Consider the following 25,250-nt stretch of genomic DNA (forward strand, 5'->3'; position numbering starts at 1 on the left):
GAAGCAGAAGCTGTGTAGTCTCAGCTGTAACACCGGAGGATGCCACCACTGGAAGCACTGAAGCAAATGAGCAATTTCCCTGTTCAGATGGAGCTACTGCTTACTCCACAACTAGACAAGAAGCAGAAGTGTAAGTTCTGGTGCAAAAGCCATGAGAAAAGGGCAAGCAAAAAGAGACAAGAAGAGCGTCAGTTGAATGTGAGTGCAAATGCACTAATGCAGAGAGAGAGCTACCTGGATGAGCACAGATACTGGAACAAAATTCTGAAGACACAAGAAGCATGAAAAGTTTATCCTCATCGTCAACTGAAGTATCCCTTTGTGAGATGGTGTACACATAAAAGAAGTAGGTGCCTAGGTGGCACTGAACAATAAAAATTAATATCTATAAGAAACCAACAAGAAAACATGAACAACAGAATACTGATTCTCTATGAGACAACACAAGAGATCATCATGATCTAATAAGAATGTCACTTATTGAGTACAGTCCTACAAAAGTGGGAGAGAAAGCACACAGTCTGCCACCATAGGTTTCTCTACAGGCTCAGACTTGGTTGTGGTCACAATCAGTAGTGCGCTGGCATTGCCTTGGTCCAGTAACACTGCGTCTTGGACTCTTCATTTACTTGGAATCAGACTCAACATTAGACTACTGGAGAGATGCAGGTGGTGGTCCTATAAAGGGTGCCCAGCAAATGAATACCAGGGAAGTGGCTGGCATCACATGGCTTCATGGATATGAAATCATGTCAACTGTGTCCAGTGCTTGTGGCACTTCATAAAATAAAGGAAAGGCAACCATTCACCACCTTTAGATGAATGATGCGTGGCACTTAGACACACACAACAGGAAACACTATTTATACTAGTTTATGAGCTCTTGCTCTTCATCTTTTAGAAATGCACACATTCATACACACGACCACACAGACAGCCAAACAGGTCCATAGCCATGGTGAGACTGACTGTAGATTATTGATTGCAGTTGTGTGGGCAGATGGTGGAGGGGAGAGGGTAGGGAAAGACACATGAGGCAGGGAGGGGATAGTGGATTATTGTGGAGCAGGTCCTTTGACAGGTGACTCAGTGGTCATACAACAAGACGAAAGGAGTTCAGAGGGTAGAGCATATAAGAAGTAGAGAAGGTGGGGAGAGGGAGGGAGCAGAGGGGAGGAAGATGGAGATGAGGGGGGAGACAGGGATTATTATAGAAATAGCATTAAGGAAATCATTGTCACAGAGTGAAAGGATTTTGTGACAGCATTATGGTTTGAGTGTAGATATCATTATGAAGGACCAGACTGGTGAGGATGAGGGGCTGATGGAACTGAAAAAGGTGAAGGTGCTTGCAGTAGGATGATTGACAGCCCTAGATGCCAATTTTAATGTAAGCCCATTCGGTGGGATGCCATGCGCAGTCAAGATTTCAGAAAGAGGAAGTGTGATTTGAGTTTGGCTAGTAAAAAAGGAGAGTTTGTGGAATTGGTGGAAGTAGAATGGACAGGGATTCATGATCAGATGGATAGGCGACAAAAGGAGTGACTGAAAAAATACACATAGTTAAAAAGATTGAAAATAGGAAGGTGAAAATTAGTGTTCGAGGTATTATATTGGAAATAAATAGTAGGTGTTACATAAAGAGTTATTTGGGAAGCTATAAGGAAGGTCATATAATATTTCAAAGTAGGAAGTAAGAGGCACATTTATAAATAGATATGTTTGATCACAAATTGACATGCAACACAGTAAATAAACACATTTGATGTTCTGCATCTACATCTACATTTATACTCCACAAGCCACCCAACGGTGTGTGGCGGAGGGCACTTTATGTGCCACTGTCATTACCTCCCTTTCCTGTTCCAGTCACGTATGGTTCGCGGGAAGAACAACTGTCTGAAAGCCTCCGTGCGCACTCTAATCTCTCTAATTTTACATTCGTGATCTCCTCGGGAGGTATAAGTAGGGGGAAGCAATATATTCGATACCTCATCCAGAAACGCACCCTCTTGAAATCCGGCGAGCAAGCTACACCACGATGCAGAGCGCCTCTCTTGCAGAGTCTGCCACTTGAGTTTGCTAAACATCTCCGTAACGCTATCACGGTTACCAAATAACCCTGTGACGAAACGCGCCGCTCTTCTTTGGATCTTCTCTATCTCCTCCGTCAACCCGATCCGGTACGGATCCCACACTGATGAGCAATACTCAAGTATAGGTCGAACGAGTGTTTTGTAAGCCACCTCCTTTGTTGATGGACTACATTTTCTAAGGACTCTCCCAATGAATCTCAACCTGGTACACCCTTTACCAACAATTAATTTTATATGATCGTTCCACTTCAAATCGTTCCGCACGCATACTCCCAGATATTTTACAGAAGTAACTGCTACCAGTGTTTGTTCCGCTATCATATAATCATACAATAAAGGATCCTTCTTTCTATGTATTCGCAATATATTACATTTGTCTATGTTAAGGGTCAGTTGCCACTCCCTGCACCAAGTGCCTATCCGCTGCAGATCTTTCTGCATTTCGCTACAATTTTCTAATGCTGCAACTTCTCTGTATACTACAGCATCATCCGCGAAAAGCCGCATGGGACTTCCGACACTATCTACTAGGTCATTTATATATATTGTGAAAAGCAATGGTCCCATAACACTCCTCTGTGGCATGCCAGAGGTTACTTTAACATCTGTAGACGTCTATCCATTGATAACAACATGCTGTGTTCTGTTTGCTAAAAACTCTTCAATCCAGCCACACAACTGGTCTGATATTCCGTAGGCTCTTACTTTGTTTATCAGGCGACAGTGCGGAACTGTATTGAACGCCTTCTGGAAGTCAAGAAAAATAGCATCTACCTGGGAGCCTGTATCTAATATTTTCTGGGTCTCATGAACAAATAAAACGAGTTGGGTCTCACACGATCGCTGTTTCCGGAATCCATGTTGATTCCTACAGAGTAGATTCTGGGTTTCCAAAAACGACATGATACTCGAGCAAAAAACATGTTCTAAAATTCTACAACAGATTGACGTCAGAGATATAGGTCTATAGTTTTGTGCATCTGCTCGACGACCCTTCTTGAAGACTGGGACTACCTGTGCTCTTTTCCAATGATTTGGAACCTTCCATTCCTCTAGAGACTTGCGGTACACGGCTGTTAGAAGGGGGGCAAGTTCTTTCACGTACTCTGTGTAGAATCGAATTGGTATCCTGTCAGGTCCAGTGGACTTTCCTCTGTTGAGTGATTCCAGTTGCTTTTCTATTCCTTGGACACTTATTTCGATGTCAGCCATTTTTTCGTTTGTGTGAGGATTTAGAGAAGGAACTGCAGTGCGGTCTTCCTCTGTGAAACAGCTTTGGAAAAAGGTGTTTAGTATTTCAGCTTTACGCATGTCATCCTCTGTTTTAATGCCATCATCACCCCGGAGTGTCTGGATATGCTGTTTCGAACCACGTACTGATTTAACGTAAGACCAGAACTTCCTAGGATTTTCTGTCAAGTCGGTACATAGAATTTTACTTTCGAATTCACTGAACGCTTCACGCATAGCCCTCCTTACGCTAACTTTGACATCGTTTAGCTTCTATTTGTCTGAGAGGTTTTGGCTGCGTTTAAACTTAGAGTGAAGCTCTCTTTGCTTTCGCAGTAGTTTCCTAACTTTGCTGTTGTACCACGGTGGGTTTTTCCCGTCCCTCACAGTTTTACTCGGCACGTACCTGTCTAAAACGCATTTTACGATTGCCTTGAACTTTTTCCATAAACACTCAACATTGTCCGTGTCGGAACAGAAATTTTCATTTTGATCTGTCAGGTAGTCTGAAATCTGCCTTCTATTACTCTTGCTAAACAGATAAACCTTCCTCCCTTTTTTTTTTTATATTCCTACTAACTTCCATATTCAGGGATGCTGCAACGGCCTTATGATCACTGATTCCCTGTTCTGTACATACAGAGTCAAAAAGTTCGGGTCTGTTTGTTATCAGTAGGTCCAAGATGTTATCTCCATGAGTCGGTTCTCTGTTTAATTGCTCGAGGTAATTTTCGGATAGTGCACTCAGTATAATGTCACTCGATGCTCTGTCCCTACCACCCGTCCTAAACATCTGAGTGTCCCAGTCTATATCTAGTAAATTGAAATCTCCACCTGAGACTATAACATGCTGAGAAAATTTATGTGAAATGTATTCCAAATTTTCTCTCAGTTGTTCTGCCACTAATGCTGCTGAGTCGGGAGGTCGGTAAAAGGAGCCAATTATTAACCTAGCTCGGTTGTTGAGTGTAACCTCCACCCATAATAATTCACAGGAACTATCCACTTCTATTTCACTACAGGATAAACTACTACTAATGCGATGAACACTCCACCACCGGTTGCATGCAATCTATCCTTTCTAAACACCGTCTGCACCTTTGTAAAAATTTCGGCAGAATTTATCTCTGGCTTCAACCAGCTTTCTGTACCTATAACGATTTCGGCTTCGGTGCTTTCTATCAGCACTTGAAGTTCCGGTACTTTACCAACACAGCTTCGACAGTTTACAATTACAATACCGATTGCTGCTAGGTCCCCGCATGTCCTGACTTTGCCCTGCACCCATTGAGGCTGTTGCCCTTTCTGTACTTGCCCAAGGCCATCTAACCTAAGAAACCGTCCAGCCCACGCCACACAACCCCTGCTACCCATGTAGCTGCTTGTTGCGTGTAGTGGACTCCTGACCTATCCAGCGGAACCCGAAACCCCACCACCCTATGGCACAAGTCGAGGAATCTGCAGCCCACACGGTCGCAGAACCGTCTCAGCCTCTGATTCAGACCCTCCACTCGGCTCTGTACCAAAGGTCCGCAGTCAGTCCTGTCGACGATGCTGCAGATGGTGAGCTCTGCTTTCATCCCGCTAGTGAGACTGGCAGTCTTCACCAAATCAGATAGCCGCTGGAAGCCAGAGAGGATTTCCTCGGATCCATAGCGACACACATCATTGGTGCCGACATGAGCGACCACCTGCAGATGGGTGCACCCTGTACCCTTCATGGCATCCGGAAGGACCCTTTCCACATCTGGAATGACTCCCCCCGGTATGCACACGGAGTGCACATTGGTTTTCTTCCCCTCTCTTGCTGCCATATCCCTAAGGGGCCCCATTACGCGCCTGACGTTGGAGCTCCCAACTACCAGTAAGCCCACCCTCTGCGACCGCCCGGATCTTGCAGACTGAGGGGCAACCTCTGGAACAGGACAAGCAGCCATGTCAGGCCGAAGATCAGTATCAGCCTGAGACAGAGCCTGAAACCGGTTCGTCCGACAAACTGGAGAGGCCTTCCGTTCAGCCCTCCAGAATGTCTTTCGCCCCCTGCCACACCTTGAGACGACCTCCCACTCTACCACAGGTGAGGGATCAGCGTCAATGCGGGCAGTATCCCGGGCAACCACAGTCGTAGTCCAATCGGGGGATGCGTGGGACGAGCTGGCCGTCCCCGACAAACCCCCATCTGGAACCCCACAGTGATGCCCATTGGCAACAGCCTCAAGCTGTGTGACCGAAGCCAACACTGCCTGAAGCTGGGAGCGAAGGGATGCCAACTCAGCCTGTATCCCAACACAGCAGTTACAGTCCCTATCCATGCTAAAAACTGTTGTGCAAAGAACGTCTGAACTAATCTACAGAGAGCGCAAACAAATCGACACAAAATTTAAACGGTTATTAAAATACAAGATTGCCTAGTAAATGCAGTAATGCTGCTACTTGCGCACTGCTGACACACTGCTCGGCGGCGGAAGGAGACTACGTGATTTTACACTATTCAGGTACTAAAACGCGATGCTACAACTCTCAAATACTATAATACGCCCAAAATTTATGAATTAAACAATGCAAGTACCAAAAACACGCAAAGAAATTAAGAATTAAACTATGTAACAAATGAGTGAGCTAGGAGTATACGACTTGCTGCTGCAGCTGCTTATCCAACGACGGCAGGGAGCACACTGACTGTGACCAACCGACACTGGCCGTTCGAAACAAAAACAGAAGACAAACGACTACGCGAATTTACACTATTCAGGTACGAAAACGTGATGCTGCAACTCTCAAATACTATAATACGCCAGAAATTTATGAATTAGACAATGCAAGTACCAAAAACACGCAAAGAAATTAAGAATTAAACTATGTAACAAATGAGTGAGCTAGGAGTATACGACTTGCTGCTGCAGCTGCTTATCCAACGACGGCAGGGAGCACACTGCAACACAGTTGGTTAACAGTCAGGTTTGGCAGCACATGTCAAGAGTGGGGAATGTGTTAAAAACAGCACTGGAATTAAATGTTCGAAAAGGGGCTACCACTGTGAGAGACTGAAAATATACTACAGCACTTATGAGCATGGTGGGTTATTACAACTGTGGGCATTAAAACTGAGCAACAGAGGGTGGCCAGTGTGTACTTTGGCTGCAGGTACTGTAGAGGAGAAGAAATTATGGACACATTAAGGAATAAAGAATTGGCAGATGAGTTGTAGATAAGAAAGAATGACAGTAACAAAGACAAAAAGGAATAGGATGGGAGAGAACTGAATCAGCAATGTATAACAACGAATTCCTGAATGGCATCATAAGTAAAATAAAGGTAAGGCAACTGCTCACCTACAGCTGACTGATGTGTGGTACATAGATAGATGCAATAGAAAACAGTATTTATACTAGCTTTGGAGCTCTTGCTCTTTCTCTAGCAGAAGTACACACATTCATGCACAGAACCACACAGACACCCAAATGCACATGCCCTTGGCCTCTGTGAGACCCATGTCCACCTTCCTCTCCTTTCCTCCCCTCCCTCTCCACCTCTTATATGCTCTACCCTCTGAACTCCTTTGGCCTTGTTGTACAGACATTGAGTCATCTGTCAAAAGACCTGCCTCACACTATCCCACTATCCCCTCCTTGCATCATGCATCCTTCCCTACCCCCTCCCCACCTCCATCTGGCCAGGGAACACCTATCGATAATTGACCGTTGGTCTTGCCATGGGCATGTGCATTTGGATGTCTGTGTGCATGAATGTGTATACTTCTACTAGGAAAGATCAAGAGCTTGAAAGCTAACATAATTATAGTTTACTGTTGTGTGTGTCTATGTGTCACATATGTCAGATATAGGTTAGTGGTTACCTTTCCTTTATTTTACATATTATTCCACCCAGGAATTTCTGTTGTTGTTACAAGCTTATAGTTTGATGTAGTCCCATTTAAGGTCACTTTGTCCAACAATTGTCCAGTGATTAGATTCCATCTTTCAAGTACAGTTCTGGAAAATCTGCAAATTGTTCATCTTTGCCTGCTGTGACCTCTTCATTGGACAAAACAAATTCTAACATCAAATTTTATTATATGTGGAAATAGGCAAAAGCTTAGAGGGTACCAATGATTTGTACTTCAGAACCCTCAGTTTTTCCATTGCCAGTACACCTTTTACATATAGGTACAATAGCCTGTTGAAATATGATTTTTTTAAATTTGTGGTTCATGTCTCTTCTCATGGGTTTTTTCATCCATTTTGTCCAAAAAAACTTACATAGAATTTATCAGGTTTTTTTCCGCTTTCCAAGCAATATATATGATGAATCCATATTATACCAGAGGAAAAACTGGATATAACCTTTGTGACAGATGAAACTGAGTTATTTACTTTAAACATTTACTAGCGTTCCTGGTCAAAATAAATTTTGGTGTGTGTTCATACCTCAAGCAGCCAAATCACTTATCCTCTGAGCCCGTTGTAACCAAAACACACAAAATTTTACTTACTCCAAACTTGTTAATAAGAGTTTCAGCAACTCAAAAACAAATTATAGTCATCATCCTGTAAGTGACATATCCACCAGATCTTTCCCTGGTCCAAGAAACAATGCCTTTGCTCATGGTATTGTTACAGTCATATATCACATAGCTTTCCTGGCAGTTCTGAGAGACCATTGGTCTTTGAATCAAATACCTTATCATAAACACATAAAAGGAAGGCCTTGTCATTATTTTTAGGGTATAGAAATTTAAAATACACTCCTGGAAATGGAAAAAAGAACACATTGACACCGGTGTGTCAGACCCACCATACTTGCTCCGGACACTGCGAGAGGGCTGTACAAGCAATGATCACACTCACAGCTCAGCGGACACACCAGGAACCGCGGTGTTGGCCGTCGAATGGCGCTAGCTGCGCAGCATTTGTGCACCGCCGCCGTCAGTGTCAGCCAGTTTGCCGTGGCATACGGAGCTCCATCGCAGTCTTTAACACTGGTAGCATGCCGCGACAGCGTGGACGTGAACCGTATGTGCAGTTGACGGACTTTGAGCGAGGGCGTATAGTGGGCATGCAGGAGGCCGGGTGGACGTACCGCCGAATTGCTCAACACGTGGGGCGTGAGGTCTCCACAGTACATCGATGTTGTCGCCAGTGGTCGGCGGAAGGTGCACGTGCCCGTCGACCTGGGACCGGACCGCAGCGACGCACGGATGCACGCCAAGACCGTAGGATCCTACGCAGTGCCGTATGGGACCGCACTGCCACTTCCCAGCAAATTAGGGACACTGTTGCTCCTGGGGTATCGGCGAGGACCATTCGCAACCGTCTCCATGAAGCTGGGCTACGGTCCCGCACACCGTTAGGCCGTCTTCCGCTCACGCTCCAACATCGTGCAGCCCGCCTCCAGTGGTGTCGCGACAGGCGTGAATGGAGGGACGAATGGAGACGTGTCGTCTTCAGCGATGAGAGTCGCTTCTGCCTTGGTGCCAATGATGGTCGTATGCGTGTTTGGCGCTGTGCAGGTGAGCGCCACAATCAGGACTGCATAAGACCGAGGCACACAGGGCCAACACCCGGCATCATGGTGTGGGGAGCGATCTCCTACACTGGCCGTACACCACTGGTGATCGTCGAGGGGACACTGAATAGTGCACGGTACATCCAAACCGTCATCGAACTCATCGTTCTACCATTCCTAGACCGGCAAGGGAACTTGCTGTTCCAACAGGACAATGCACGTCCGCATGTATCCCCTGCCACCCAACGTGCTCTAGAAGGTGAAAGTCAACTACCCTGGCCAGCAAGATCTCCGGATCTGTCCCCCATTGAGCATGTTTGGGACTGGATGAAGCGTCGTCTCACGCGGTCTGCACGTCCAGCACGAACGCTGGTCCAACTGAGGCGCCAGGTGGAAATGGCATGGCAAGCCGTTCCACAGGACTACATCCAGCATCTCTACGATCGTCTCCATGGGAGAATAGCAGCCTGCATTGCTGCGAAAGGTGGATATACACTGTACTAGTGCCGACATTGTGCATGCTCTGTTGCCTATGTCTATGTGCCTGTGGTTCTGTCAGTGTGATCATGTGATGTATCTGACCCCAGGAATGTGTCAATAAAGTTTCCCCTTCCTGGGACAATGAATTCACGGTGTTCTTATTTCAATTTCCAGGAGTGTATTTCTATATGACAATACATTTCAACTAATTACTCACCACAAACATTACTGTCAAGTTTCAGGCCTAAATTCAAATTGCCCAATTGTAGTGCACACAAGCTCTAATCATGGGCAAGCTTTAAAAAGGTGGTCTTCTCTTAACATATAAAAATGAAGTATGCAGGTTTGTTATTTCTTCCTTCCTGCAATACTGCTTTTGAACTCACTTCACAAATCATATTGGGGGATTGCAAGGATGAACTATCTTTCTAGGAAGTATGTTCATTGGCCAAAAACAACTGAAAACATTACAAACTTTTTTGTTAATTATGAAGCATGTAGAATGCATCAACCAGTGCCTTCACAGCCTTTTTCCTGCTGGAAGAGCCATGTGACTCATTGTAATAGATGCATACTCCCATTTCCCATCTGTGGCAAAGTTTCAGCTTATCATCATGACAGTCACCACTATGGCTTTATTTAAAATCTTCTCCTCATAGCCTTGTGACTGACAAGTGGTTCTGCTCGATGGCAGCAGACATCTAGCCAGCCCTCATTCCATCCGGCATCTGCATCCAATGACACTGTGGAGAGATTTGTGCATATTTTTATAATCAAATGCTTAAAGAATTATAAATGGCCACTTCTGAGATAGCTTTAAAAAGTTTTCTAGCAACATACAGAGCAGTGGCCATAGTCCAGCTGACGTGCTCCAGGGCCATATTCTTTAGATCACTGTAGCAATTTTGTCAAACTTCAGCTACAAAACAATACTTAGGGGAAACCATTTAAACTTCTAACAAATAAAATAAAGATGCCGACAGTGCTGTCAACTCTTAGGTGCACAGATGGCACTACTACCAGGGGCTAGAGATGTTCAGCACAGTACCTGTTGCACAAGCTTATCTCTGATGATGAAAATCTGGATGACCAGCAACATCACAGAGACTTACAAAGACAATGAAGGACATCTACACATATGGCTCTGTTACTGTCCCATTTTCCCAAGAACATCTGAGAAACTAACAGTAGGGTTTCACACTATACATGGTGCAACCAAAAGTATATTGATAAATTTTGAGGCATTGTAGATGGTGTGCTGAGGAAAAAACTGTGAATAAGAAAATATGTAATGCAACAATGCTAAGCATATTGAAAATATAGGGAAAAATGCATGTTACTAGCTATCCCTTGGACAGCAAATATGAATTTGATGGTGACAAAGTGCAAGCAGAAATCTAAGTAGAAGCTTGATGGTATTTGGGTATATCAGGTGGCATATAACAAGTCTACATGTGACTCAACAAGACTGCAGAGTCTACAAACTCAAGTTTTCTGCTGAAGGGTTGACCTATAACTTTGACACTTTTTAGCATCATTGGATACTGATTCAAGATATGGATTCCTACCCTAAAATTGTTGCTTAATACTCCATCTATAACTCCTCAAATTTTGACAGTATATTCTTGTAACAACTTATATACAGCTGAGGCTAACCATATTTCACAATGCTGGAGATCATAATAGGAGAGATATTGAGTGCTTCATTGCTTGAAAATAAATCCTACCAAAGGAAACATATTTTGCTTGGAATGATAAACTAAACGCAAGGGTCACTCTGTACGTTGTGAAGAGGAGCATAAGAAATAGCAGAATGAAGATCATATAGTGTGCTTATTTGGGAACAAAGTTCAGGAATACTCTTGCAGAACTTCTTCTATGCATTTGAAACCATGCTTTCAGATGATTTCTTTCACCTTTTTGGAAGAGAAATATGAATGTAAAATTTCTCAGTTTGACACAGATATGAATACAAATTTCTCAATTGCTTCAACGTACTCCTTTGTTGACTAGAGACTTTTCTTGTTTAGGATGCACCCCACTTATAGGACACTTGTTTGTAAAATAGAATATTTGGAAATAATGGTGTGGAAAACGTAAGGATGAAAGTACATTTCACTTTTATGTGTCACTACCAAGTAACATAGCTTGGTGAAACATGAATCATACATAGAAAGAACTGCTACAATGTAGTACAAAAGGTAACTGAATGAAATGAACAATGAGGCAAGCAGAACTGGCACTTTTATTTAAAGACAAAAATTACATTAAAGTCACCATCGTTCATGATGCCCCCCTGGATATTACATAAGACAGGACATGGTTCGTAATATGGTATGTGATCACCACTGATGGCAGTGAATGGCCAGCAGTGTGCTACCAAGCTGGCCACAAGGTTGATAAAGAATTCTTGTGGAAGCGTCTTCCATTTCTTCATGAGCACAGGCGTCAGCTGCTGGACGGTCATTGGTGCACATGAATGTGCTACAATGCATCTCCCTAATGTATCCCACACTTGCTCGGTGGTATTTAAGTCTGGGGAACTGGCAGGCCAATTCATTCGCCAAAATTCTCTCATTCCAAGAGTTCCTCCACCTGAATTGTTCGATGTAGCCGTGCTCAGCATTCATTTGCTGGGTACAGGCTTGGCGACCCCGGGGTTCCTGAGCTGGGGACTGGTAAGCGCCGCCAGTCCCCTGTCACCGTAAGCTCTGAACATATTTCAGCGACCACCGTGCAGCGGGGCGGTGGAACGTTGTGTGTCTCAGGGAATGGGGATCTTGGCTTGATCGCGAGGATAGAATAAACCTCTATAAACAACCCCTCAATCTCAAGGTGTGCTGCACGCTGATGAGATGCATGGCTGTTGAGGTGGAACAGTCATTAGCGGGCAACCTCTGGGGAACCTGCCACACCTCAGTTGTATAATTCTTACCTAGGCACGCGGGGCTCTGTCTAGGTGGACTTCTAGTTCCCTAGCTGCTCGTGGAACCGAGATGGAACCCTCAAACTTTTCTTCTCCTCCCAGCGGAAAGGGTGGGCCGCTGGTAGGTTCTAACACCCAATCTAACAAGAGGACTCGTGTAGCCAGTCCTCCTGATTCCGTTAGTAGTAACAGAACGCATGCTGCTTCACAGAATGTGTTTCTTATAATTAAAAGAAAAGATGGGAGTTTTCATAAAGTTTCACGATTTTATACACAGAAGGGCTTAGAAGGTATTGCTGGCACATTAAAATATGTAAAGCACTTGCAAAATGGCACCTTGTTGGTTGAAACATCTAGCTTCCAGCAAGTCCAGAACCTTCAGAAGGCAAAATTTCTTGGGGAGTTTGCGATAGAGACTGAATTTCACAACAGCTTGAACTACAGCAAGGGTGTTGTGACTTGCAGAGATCTCGTTGACATTCCCCAAGACGAACTGAAGGCTGAATGGTCCCGGGAAGGAACTATCGACGTGCAACACATGAAACGGGTGGATGGTGCTCTCATGAAATCTGACTCTTCTATCCTTGCGTTTAGCAGCACCAAATTGCCAGAGCATGTGAAGGTAGGTTTCCTACGTCTCAGTGTACGTCCTTATTACCCCAACCCCATGTGATGTTTTAAATGCCAACACTTTGGACACACTACTCTCAGCTGTAGAGGGGAAGCCACTTGCAGGAATTGTGGTAAAGCCGCCCATGAGGGAGTTGGTTGCTCCTCTCCTCCCAAGTGTGTCAACTGCTCTGGGGATCACCCTGTGTGGAGTAGGGAATGCAGAGTTTTCCTTGAGGAACGGAAGATCCAGGAACTTAAAACCACAAAACGCATCCCGTATGGTGAGACAAAGAAAATTTACAAGTCCATGCAGCCGCCCACGTTCGCTGCTTCCTTTTCTCCCGTTCTGAAACAGCCAGTCTTGAAAACCGATGCCGCTACACAAATGGAGGTTGCTACTGTCAGCACTAGCACCTGTGTTTGTCAATGTACGTGTGCTGCTGCCGTTCCTGTGAAGCCTGCTGCTCCCCCCCCCCCCCCCCCTCCCCCGCCTTCTGACCAGGCCATGGTAGCTTGGTAGCTGACATCATGGAAATTCCTGTCCCTTCTCGGGTCCAGTCTTGTGCACTCCCCAGCGCTGCTACACCCCCTACTGCTTCTGAGGTTTTGTCTCCAATGCCACCTCAGGCCAGAAAATCAAAGCCAAAGCCAAAGGTAAAAACTCGCCCACTAAAGGAGACTGAAGTTATACAGTCTGCTGATGTTGATGTCATTCTCTCTGACGTCTCTCTCAACTCCTCTTCAGAGGCAATGGAGGTTGATGTCAGACTGGGGCAATCATCTCGCCCCAAAACTGAGCCTCCACCTGTTGTGGGCTCTCCTCCCCGACAGAAAGTGAGAATGAAGATAGATGGCTCCCATTATACAGTGGAACATGAATAGATTCCGGGCACATGTGGAGGAACTGAACCTCCTAGCACGGCAACACCCCCTGTGCTTGTGTTTACAGGAAATGCATTTCAAACCATCTGAAGCTCCTGTACTAAGGGGCTATACGTTATATCGCAAAGATGACCTGACTGGAGAAAGGGTCAAAAGCGGAGTCGCCGTGTTTGTTAATAATGACCACCACTCCTCTGCTCTCCCCCTGGATACTGACCTGCAAGCAGTTGCAGTTGAAATTCATTCACGTCGGAGGCTTACCGTTTGCTCCCTTTATTTACCCCCTCTGGATGCAATGACCTTAGACGCTCCCACAGATCTTATCGACCATCTCCCCCACCCATTTCTCCTCCTGGGAGACTTCAATGCCCATCATGTCCTGTGGGGCTCCACTTCTCTTTGCACTTGAGGTCGAATTTTGGAGAGCCTCCTAACGTCTCAAGTGTTGTGCATCCTCAACACAGGTACTCTGACTCATTTCTCTACTGCTACTGGGTCATTCTCAGCCATTGACCTATCTTTCTGCTCTCCAACCCTCACTGACTCTGTTCACTGGGAGGTCATTGACGACCTTCATTCCAGCGATCACTTCCCCATCCGCATTCATCTCCTGGATGGTGTATTGCTGGAGCAGAGGCCGCCATCGTGGATGATTGGCAGAGCTAACTGGCCACTGTTCACTCGGTTGGCTGTCTTTGAATGCCACAACAGCCTACAGGAATGGGTGGATCACATCACACTTGTGATCCATCATGCTGCTGACCTGTCGAAACCACAGTCTTCTGGCCCTCTTAAGCGCCGCCTTGTGCCTTGGTGGACAGAAGAGTGCCGTTCAGCCATCCGGGACAGGCGTGCGGCTCTTCGCCGATTTAAATGCTGCCCAACAGCAGTCAATCTTACCGCCTTTCGAATCGCGAGAGCCAGGGCACGCCATGTCATTAAAGAGAGCAAGAAAAGGTCATGGCAGGAGTTCCTGGACTCCATCAACCGTTCCACTTGTTCTACAAAAGTATGGGAAGCCATCCGGAGGATTTCCGGTAAACACAGCCGTTTACCAACAGCTGCAGTCCTGAACCAGGGATGCCTCCAAACGACACCCAGAGCCAATGCTCAGACACTGGCAGAGAATTTTGCACAAAGTACTGCCACTGCAACCCAGGATCCAGTGTTTCGTCGCTACCGTGCGACTGTCGAAAGAGCGAACTTGGACTTTCGGTCGAACAGTTCTGAGGCCTAAACTCCCCTTTCTCCATGTGGGAACTTGAATCGGCAGTTACTGAGACTTCTGACACTGCACCAGGTTACGACCGCATCCGGTACTCCATGCTTCGACATCTGCCAGCGGTGTCAATGGAAATCCTCCTCGAATGTTTTAATCTCATATGGCAGACAGGAGTGTTCCCCACCTCGTGGAGGGAGGCAATCCTCATCCCTTTCTTCAAACCAGGAAAGGACTGCTCATGTCCCAGTAGTTATCGTAGTATTGCCTTGACAAGCTGTGTCGGAAAGACCCTGGAACGGATGGTTAACCGTCATCTGGTCTGGCTGTTAGAGGCCAGACAGCTCCTTAGCCGCTTTCAGTGTGGATTCCACAAATTTTGGTCCACAGTCGACAACGTGACCCTCCTAGAGGCAGCTATTCAGCAGGCTTTCCTCCGTCAGCATCACTGTATTGGTATCTTCTTTGATATCAGTAAGGCATATGATACTACTTGGAGACACTATATTCTTGCACAACTGCATCAATGGGGCTTTCATGGCCGCCCCCCTGTTTTCATTCGGTCTTTCCTGTCTCAGCAGTTTTTTCAGACCCACGTTGGTAACACACTGTCTGATTGCTTTGAGCAAGAGAACGGTGTCCCCCAGGGCAGTGTTTTAAGCGTTACCCTCTTTGCCATAGCCATCAACAGTATAACATCTACAGTGAGGAGTCCAGTACAGTGCTCCTTATTTGTGGATGACTTTGTTGTTTTCTGTTCCTCCTCCAGTGTTGCAACCGTGAGCTGTCAGTTGCAGCTAACAGTGCGGTGGTTAGAGGAGTGGGCTGCAAAGACGGGTTTTCGGTTTTCTGCCGATAGGTGTGTTTGTGTTCATTTTAATCATTCTCGTTGTCTTTTTACTTTGCCTGCCTTGCATATGGGGAATACTGTCCTACATTTTAGAGACACAGTGCGGTTACTGCGCCTAATTTTTGACTCAAGGTTGTCATGGCTGCCACACCTACGTGACTTGAAAGCCAGAACCCTGAAGGCACTGAACATCCTCAAGTGCCTCAGCCACAGGTCTTGGGGAGTGGACAGGGCACGTCTCCTTCTGTTTTATCGAGCTTTTGTGCGTTCACGGCTGGACTATGGGTGCATAGTATATGGGTCAGCAAGGCCGTCTTATTTGCAGATCTTTGACGCTGTTCACCATGCTGGGATTCGACTGGCCACGGGTGCTTATCGGACCAGTCCTGTACCCAGCCTCTGTGCTGAGTCTGGTGAACCACCACTTACCATCCGGCAGCAGCTCTTGCTGGTGCGCCAGGCTTGTTAGTTTCTTGCAGCTCCCACCTCGCCTGCTCACCATCTTGTTGCTCATCCACCTCTGGACCGCCTTTTTTCCCGCCGTCACCGGGCTACGTTGCCGTTTGGGATCCATGTGCAACGTGTGCTAGAGTCCTTCGGTGTGGAGTCTGTACAACCCCAAATCCAGGGTTTTAACCGCCTGCCACCCTGGTTACTGAAGAGGCCCGGAGTGATTTTAAATTTATTGCAGTACAAGAGAGATTGCACTCCTGCCACCGTTTTTAATGCGGCATTTTCTGCCATTTTATCTGAGCACCATGACTACGTAGCTGTTTTTACGGATGGGTCAAAACAAGGGGATTCCGTTGGTTGCTCAGTTGTTTTTCCGGATCGTGTCCTCAAGGTCCGACTGCCTCAGACTTTTACTGTCTTTGATGCAGAATTGTCTGCGATCTTGCGGGCACTGGAGCAGATGAGACATTCTTCCTCTCCTAAATTTCTTGTCTGTTCCGATTCACTCAGTGCCCTTCACTCATTGCAACATTTGTATGCGGCAGACAAAATAGTCCAGACCATCCAGGATGCCCTCCTCCGACTACAGCGACTGGGGAAAGTTGTAGCTTTCTGCTGGGTTCCGGGGCATGTCGGCATTACTGGGAATTAAAGGGCAGATCTCGCAGCCGAGGAGGTGTGTCTCGATCCACAAGTATCTCAGTGTGCTATCCTCTTGCACGCACTCACCTTGCTGTTGAGCTCACGAGTCATGCGTCGGTGGTAGGATGAGTGGCTGGAAGTGACTGACAATAAGCTCCGTATAGTCAAGCCCACAACGCGTGTGTGGTGTACTTCCTTTCAGCCCCATTGACGAGACGAGGTTCTCCTCTTTTGGCTTCGAATAGGCCACAGCCCTATGTCGCATGGCTTCCTGCTCCAGCGAGAGGACCCTCCAATGTGTGATGCTTGCGGTGTCCAGGTCACTGTGCGCCACGTTTTATTGGATTGCGTTTTATTTTCTGACCAGCGGGCCGCTGCTGACTTGCCAGCAGACCTGCAATCTCTTTTAGGCAACACTCGGACGAATGTAGTTAAAGTTTTAAAGTTCTGTGACATATCAAATGTTTTTACAAAGATTTTGGGGAGAGGGTTTTAATTTGCTCACTGCGTGACAAGCTCGCCCATATTTTATGTAAGTGGCCAGCCAATGACAATTTCCTGTGGCATTCTTGTTACTATGTTTTCCCTTTCCTTAGGTTTTACTTTCTTATGTCACATTTTCCTTCTTTTCCTGCTTTCTTTGAGTGTGTGCTTCAGGTTTATTAGGTCTGTCCACATTCGTTCCTTTTAACGTGTGTCAGGGTGCTGATGACCTCGATGTTGAGCACCCATAAGCCCCAACACACCACCACACCACAGTAATGTTGACTGGTGAGTGTACCATGTTCAGAGAATTGGAGGTCAGTACACCCATGCAACATTACGGCTCCCAATACCATAATGCATGGACCACCAAAATGATAATGTTTGATAATGCTGCGTATACTCTTATGTGGCGAGAGGTGGGAACATGTAATGCATCCTAGAAACTTTATCAGACACAATCTTTTTGGCGGTGTGGGTGTTGTGGAATGTGGAGGCATAATGTTGCATAGGATTATTGATCTCCAAATCTTTGGGTGCAGTAAACTCACCATACAATCTTATTATGACACTGTTCTCCTTCTACAGGTGTATCTTCTTAGGTGTGCGTTTGGCTCCGGCTTAATTTTTATGAACAGCAGTGTGTGACTGCATCAAACTAGGAAGGTGGAGGAACTCTTGGAATGAGAGGATATTTGGCAAATCGACTGGCCATCCAGTTTCCCTAACTGGAATCCTATTGAGCACATCCAGGATGTGTTGGGGCAATGTACTGCAGCACGTCCAATGCACCAATGACCATCCAGCTGGTGGAGGAACAGAAAGCCCTACCACAAGCATGCCTTACCAACCTCATGGCCAGCATGGGAGCAAATTTAAGAGTATGCATTGCCATGTGCACTGACCACCCACCCTGTTATGAACCACGTACTGCAACTTGTAGTGCCTAGGGGACTATCATGAGTCACAGTGACTTCACTGTAATAATTTGAATAAAAGTGTTATTTCTGTTCATCTAATTGCTTATTTCTTTCAGTTACCTTCTAAGCTACACTGTAACAGTTCTTTCTATGTGTGACCCAAGTTTCATCAAGCTATGTTACTTGACCGTGACACATCAGATGAAAGTTACTTTCTTTTTAAGTTTTGCATTCTGGTGTATTATATTTAAGGCCATGCTGTGAAAGTGTTTCAAACACAATTCTCAAATATACTGATGTCCAGTGTTTGTTTTGCTTGTGAGATTCTCACCATTTAGCTAATTTACACATTTTAGATCATCCTGGGGCTCTATGGAACATGATGAATGAATGATTACAGCTGAAGACTTCGAGCCAGATGCAGCCTATATGTCACTGAACTGGAGCCTGACATATATAATGGCAGAATTGGCTTCCAGAGGTCTTGTGAAATTGATGGGATGGTCTCTTGTAGTGAAATTAAATACTAGCACCTAACATCATGATTTTCTTTCTGTGGTCAGTCAAATAGAATATGCTCTCCTACACTCTAGCCATGGACATGCTACTTGTTATATCATATGTGATATTTATATTCCTCCATGCAGCACCATTATCCCATATCTTCACAGATGGAAAATGGTTTGCTTCTCAGATTTCCCTCAAAATATTCCAGTTTCTCATTCACTTCCATGTCACTGTTACCACTGTTTCAATTTATTTATGTTTCCTTTTCATCTTTCTTTTACATCTCATGGCTACTTCCTCTTTTCTTTCCTAGCTGCTGCTTCTCCACTATAGCCTTCCCTTTCTTGCCACTTCATATAATCCATGTATAAATCACTTTCATGTTGCAGATGCTGGAAGGTGACATACACAAGATAATATGGACCCCAGCCTTTGAGAATTTTATGCTCCAAGGAGAAGCAATGGACTACACCTACTGTTTGCATTAGCAGACTATGAGCTTTCTTGTCTTCAATCATCCCAAAACGGATACATGTGTCTTGAGAGTGAAATACTTACATAGGAAATTTGTAATGTAATAATCCTGTAAATACTGGGTTTACAGTATAAAATGCACAAAAATACAACTTTGAAGGGGAAACAATTACTGTGCAAGCATTTTATAATGCAGTTAGTGCATAATTCAATGAAAACTATATGCTGACAGGATTTTTTCTTGATTTATATCTAAAACTAACTTCTGTGTGCTGTCAGCAAAACTAAAGTTATGACTGTCCATGTGTATTACTCTCAGTCGTTTGCTTGTAGCTTGCTTTTCTGATACAAATTGACAGTCAGAGGTGGGCAGAAAAGCAACAAGAGTGAACACAATGAAGGACGTCCACATACAGTAACTTAGCATGGTACATTAATACCAATGCTGTCAATATTATTGCACAGTCAAATTCAAATGTACTTTAGTTTTTTATGCAGTAAACAGGTTAAAATATAAAAAAGTATTGTAGAGAAATATATGTTATTCTGTTCTTGGAACTATCCTGTTAGCAATCAATAAACAACTTAGCAGTTTGGTGGGCAGATAGTAAAAATTTCCTGCTTTCACCTTTTACTCTCAAGTACAGCAAATACTTTTCTGCATTATAAGTGTTCACTGCAAAATATATTTAATCGCACATTACATCAATGACTAAGACTGCAATTACTTGATAAATATGTATTAGTTTTTCTTTTAGCCAGATACAAAGAATAGAAATTAATTGTAATCAAGTACATACATAATCAACCAGTTCCATTTGAAATTTAACAACACAGCTCTCTGCAGTGTTGCACAATCTGTATCTGAAATAACAATCTGATCACTGAAAACTGCCAAATTCTTGTTTGCAGTAAAGTAGAACTAAAGTTTCAATCAACTAGTGACACTAGTCCATAAAAAAGGATATGAAGGAAATAGCTACTGGAAAGCACTGCCCACATAAACAGCAGATACTATATTACAGATTTGTGCAGAGTTCAATCATAATTTGCTGTACACAGAGTTTGAAACCCACTTAGGTGTAGTTTTCATAAGCACACTTATCTACGTAATCCTACAAAAAAGTTCTGAAATTTTGCCTCACCTGGTCTGCATACCAACATATGCATCGCAATTCATGTTGCATGTATGTTTATATACCTCAAACAGATGAATCTCCAAATATTTTTCTTACTGCAACTATCAATTTGACTAGCGTGAATGATAAGGAACTGTAACCAAAAGGAAAAAAAGTACAGTAAAGCAGTGACGGAAGAGAGATTGAGAGAGGTGCTGCAGTCTGAGGCACTGGACTTTTATTTAAGAAGGGTGGGATTCATATTCTTATGGATGGCATATTTAGATTTGCAGAAGTTTCCCTAAATTTGTTACAGCTAATTCTAGAGTAGTTCTTTTGAAAAGCATATGGTCAGTTACCTCCCTACCTGGAAAAATATGATCAATGTTTTGACTAATCTGAAAGATTTTTCTCAGTTTCAGATCATTTTGAGGAATTTCATTATTGTTCGCTTTAGCAAAGAGATGTAAGAGGTTCAATAGATAAAAATAATCAGTCTATATTTATATTACACTTTTTTAATTATTTGTCAGTTGCAGTATTTTATTTTATATGGATAGGTTCGAAACAGATAAAAGTGGTAAATATTCCACAACACCACCTTTGGGTGGACTGTGAACTGTATTTTCACCAGTGATAACAAAAAGGGGCCAGAATTTTGTGAACGTATGAAACAATGTGATAATTCTTAAAATTTATTCAGTACAAAACTAATCTAAAAATTAAAGAAGAATGTAAAAATATAAAAAAAAATGTTTCTCATTTTATGTTAATGATAATTCATCTCTATCTAATTATTCATATAAGTTATATGTGCTCCTGCCCAAGTTACTGTGGCTACTCATAAGATACCAAAATATTAGTTTATGAAATGTAACTTGCAGAATTTGATTTTCTTAGAAATGAGAATAAATACAATTTGAGCTGAAAAATGTTTTGAGTTAGTAATTAGGCTTACCATTAAAATTTTGAAAAACCAGTATTGAATTAAAAGCAAACTCTCAAATTTATCAATTTTGATTTACTTACTAAAGACTTGTTACATTACAGAATCATAAATATACAACGTAGAATTTTTTTTAACAATAATTAAAACAAAATACGGTCTTACTGGATATATAATTGGTAGTAATTACTATCCACCCTCTGTGCACACAGCCTAGATACAAAAATTGATAATATTTATCTGTACAAGAAGTAAACAACAATGCATTTGCTATGTAATCCACCTTATGTAGTCACTGACACTATCTGTTTAAAGAATTTTAATGAAAAACACAGATAAGGTCCCCAAAGAGAGAAGCAATCAACAACTAATAACAAAAATTAGTGCTTAATACTATTTTAGTTTCAATGTTTCAATCATTCTCACGTTCAATTAAACATAATAGAGAACAGTGGCAAAGGGAAACAGCACTGGGTTGTTTCCCTTTCTTACTGCCCTCCACATGTTTTTATTATTCTATCTTGAATGTATTGTTGTTATTCCATCCTGGAGTTAATGTTATTCCATCGCAGATTTTCCATTGTTTGGTTTCACATTCAGTCTGATTACTGAAAAGACAAAGATGTGGAAAGGAGAAGTTAGAAGACATCTCCAACAAGCACAAAAGTGAAATAGAGATGCAGGTAGGTAATGCATCAGTCCCATATCTTGGTCTAAAATTTGCTGGAAGTTCAGAATCCCAATTTAGTTTGAAAATTTTGTGTAATGGATTTACAGGACAATTGCCTCTCAGATACAATGTGGAATTTAAGTATTACAGAATTTAAATAATTACGAGGATACAAATGAGAACATTGTGGATTAAGGCAAAACCATAGCAATAATAAGAAACAAAAACTGCACAAAATAATGTAATAATGAATTTTTAAGCACAACCATCTATGATGCTGTCAAGAAGTTCTGCTCTTATAGGGAGCCAGTTAATGAATCTAAATTTACAATGCCACCTTTTGTTAAATGTACATGTATCAGAATGAAATCTGGTACTGTATAGCAAATACTTGCATTCTGTTTTGTGAAAGTGTTTTAAAGAAGAAAACTGTATCACTGCATTTTCTTTCTTTCAAGGCACATATCAAAAAACAATAGGTACATGGATAAATGATTTGACAGCTGCATATGTGTAAAGTGACTTAAGGATAAGGATATTGGATAAGGTAGCTTGGTACCTTTTAGACTCTACATCCAATTCACAATTTTATGAGAGTACAAGAGCAATTTCTTGCATATCTACTCTATTGTCCTTCAGCTCACTGGATTCAATGAACAAAGTGACACAACACTCTAGATAGTGTGAAATATGAGTCCTTGAATCACTTTCAATCTTTTGTGAGGAGTAACTGCGACTGGTATGTAACCAGAGTGAAGTGCCTCTGATTGAATGACATTTTGCGTCCGTTTAATAAAGACTCGTTCCTCATCTTATCATTATCTGTGACTTCACTAAATCTTTGATGTATTTGAGATACAACAGTGTTCTCCACCAGATGTTAAAAGCTCCAAGTACTGGGCAAATTGCTGGACTTCACTTCTTCTCACCTGTCTCTGTTCCCATGCTGTTGACAAGGACAGGAATGCCAGGGAATTAAAATTCTCTGTTTTAAAATTCTTACTTCTCTATAATGAGACAGCCAATTCAGCATAGCCATCACTTTTATTTAGTTTTATCTGCTTCATTTCAGATAATTTACTCTGATGCTACTCATTCCAATCACTGATCAAAGGGTCTTCCCATGGATCCCTCACTCACCACAGCAATAGCTACCTGGCATAGTACCTATTATCTGGGGTCCTAATGCCCCAGTTTAGACAGGCAGCTATTCCTTGGCATACATGACGAGTTTACATCTCAGGCATCAGCAGTACAATCACTGCATTGTAAGGTGACTGTAAAGATAAGGGTACATGATTTGGAAAACCTAAAGGACAGAGAAAGGGAAAGACACAGAAAAGGAAAACAGAAATACAGTAAATAATTTAGTAAAATATTAAATTCTACAAAAGAGGGAGAAGTAGGAGGAAGGGAGGGTGGGGTGGTGGGGGTGGGGGTGGGGGAGGGGGGGTTGGGGGGGGGGCAAGTGGGAGTTACTAACTGATGTTAAGTCCAAGAGGTGTATGAGAGTATGTTGGTGAGCAAATTTCCTTGCATGGAGTACTGGATGGCAGGATCCAAATGGCCCATGTAACGTATCAGGCACCCAGGTTCCTTGTGTCATGCTTTCGGCCAGTTAAGTCATGGTCATTACTGCATGAAATGGTGTGCAGTGAATAATGTTAATTGGTCAATAATTTGTGTGTTTCACATGTTTCTCTGGATTTGTTTGTTTACAGCAGCACAAAGACTGCCTGGTTTCCATAGTAATCCCACAATTTGTTTATAGGTCTGGCCTTAAACGTAATGTAGTTATAGGTGAGGACGACACTGAGTATGGATTTTAGGAAGTCTTTCATGTAGCTAGTGAGAGAGGTGGTATTCTATGGCTGAGAGGCCAAGAGTAAGTGTGTGTAGAGTGAGACCACACCAGTATTAACAATGAGTGTTCCAGGAAAGATAGGAATGGATTTGAGCAATTCAAAGAAAAGATGCATTTGGTAGGTGCTTTAAAGCCAGCAAAAGTGGGACTGCTAGGATGACTGTTTTGTTTGTTGTGGAAAGTAAGTGGAGGCTAGCATAGTGTGGAACAGTAATTGTATGGAGGCAGTTGTGTGCCCTACAGGGCTAGGGTTTCTGGATTTTTTACAACTTAGTATGGAAGGAAGGCAGGAGCGGAATCACTAGGAATAATTTTTTGTCTCATGGAGAATATGATGATGAATCCACAAAAGCTGCCCATGTACTCAGCCACTATCACTTGCTCCAGCCCTATTATTATTAGTAAATTCCACATCATCAAAGGCAGAGCAACACATAAAACCACATGTTATTTATTGACTGAAATATATTCACTGCACAACATTTTATATAGAAATGACCACAATTCTGAGAGCATGAAGAACTGTCTGCCTTGGGGACACCCAGTACCCAGTTGGTTAGTGCACTCTACAGAATGACTCAAGGGATCTGAGTGCCTGCTACACTACACAAGCCTTATGTATCCTCACAGTTGCAATGTTTCTTGAACTCCACAGATGGGACATTAATCTCCAACAATCCTCCCATAAACACCTTTCCTTCCTTTCTTTTTTTTACTATTATTTTCTCTGGTACCTTGTACCTTTTTATATTCATTTCCATTGTCCCTAGTTGTATTTTTTCCCATGTTCTTTTTCACTCTCCTCTTAGTTCTTAATTCTTTTAACTTGTCATGTCTCTTCATTTTAATCCATTTTTACTTGTCACTCTGTTTCATCACATTTGGACTGAAGCTAGCACAGTGCTTGCTAAGGTACTATCTTCAGTCTCTTACTTTCTCTGACACCTCTGCTACATCTTTATGTCCCCGTGTCTTTGCTGCAACAGCTGTCATCCTCATCTTTAGCCTGCTCCTACTTTCTATCCCTCCCAAATTTATCCCTCTTTCCTCTCTGAGGGAGTAATTATCAGTTCTGAAAGCTAGGATAATTTTTTGTATCTTTATGTGCATCTGCCAGCAGCAATTAGTGTTTTGCTTCCTGAATGTAAGTATTGACCAGTCATTCTGTCTCCTTGTAATTTCAATGCAGTTTTTTCAATAGATACATTTTTTTTTTAAATGGAAGAAATGAGTATACAAGCTCATTTCATGTTCAGTGTGTGATGACTCACAAACAGACTGTCAGTCCATCATGGTGAGAGGACAGGAACCAATGTGAGATTAACCAAATCTTATGGACATGCATAAAAGAATGCTTCTGAATGATAAAGTGT

The 25,250-nt window shown here is 43.2% G+C and overlaps 1 protein-coding gene across 1 annotated transcript in view; it reads left to right on the forward strand.

The window, feature by feature from the left end:
- LOC124788508 (macrophage colony-stimulating factor 1 receptor-like) overlaps nucleotides 1–21,315 on the forward strand; it is a 335,265-nt gene extending 313,950 nt beyond the window's left edge. Inside the window, exon 21 of the mRNA XM_047255777.1 lies at nucleotides 19,195–21,315. The gene's annotated coding sequence lies outside the window, so the exon portion shown is untranslated. The remainder of the gene's footprint in view (nucleotides 1–19,194) is intronic.
- Nucleotides 21,316–25,250: the final 3,935 nt, after the last annotated feature.

This window comes from Schistocerca piceifrons, chromosome 3 (assembly GCF_021461385.2).
Source record: "Schistocerca piceifrons isolate TAMUIC-IGC-003096 chromosome 3, iqSchPice1.1, whole genome shotgun sequence".
Classification (NCBI taxonomy): domain Eukaryota; kingdom Metazoa; phylum Arthropoda; class Insecta; order Orthoptera; family Acrididae; genus Schistocerca; species Schistocerca piceifrons.